Raw genomic sequence first — 493 nt, forward strand, 5'->3', positions numbered from 1 at the left:
CCCATGTGATGAGGAAGCGAAGCCGCCTGCCAATAGCCATGTAAGTGAGATTGGAAGCTGATCCTGCAGCCCCTTCGAATGACTACAGCCCTAGGCTGTAGTTTGCGACTTCAGCAGAGACCCTGAGCTAGAATACCCAGCTAAGCTGCTTCCAGATTCATGACTCTCAGAAACTATGAGATTTTCAGGGAGGGCTAAAGGGAGATTCTTCCAGAAGACAGAAGGGAAGCAGCAGCCATTTTGCAGTGCACACATGTCGCTAAATCACCTTGTTGGTGTGCAGCAGCAGCAGGGCCTATGATTGTTCTACCTTCCTCTGCATCCCCCCTTAGCTTTCCTGACTTCTAGGCCAGGTGTGTATGTTTAGCTCTGTGATAAAGGGCTTTGTCTTCTAAAGGATGCACTTATCATTAAGGTGAGAAGCAAAAACAGAAGGTTCCAATCTTTCCTTGCGCTTGGGGTGCCAGCCTTTCTGAATGCCTGCCCCATGGAC

The sequence above is a fragment of the Pteropus vampyrus genome, unplaced genomic scaffold (assembly GCF_000151845.1).
Source record: "Pteropus vampyrus isolate Shadow unplaced genomic scaffold, Pvam_2.0 Scaffold109, whole genome shotgun sequence".
In the NCBI taxonomy this organism is placed as follows: domain Eukaryota; kingdom Metazoa; phylum Chordata; class Mammalia; order Chiroptera; family Pteropodidae; genus Pteropus; species Pteropus vampyrus.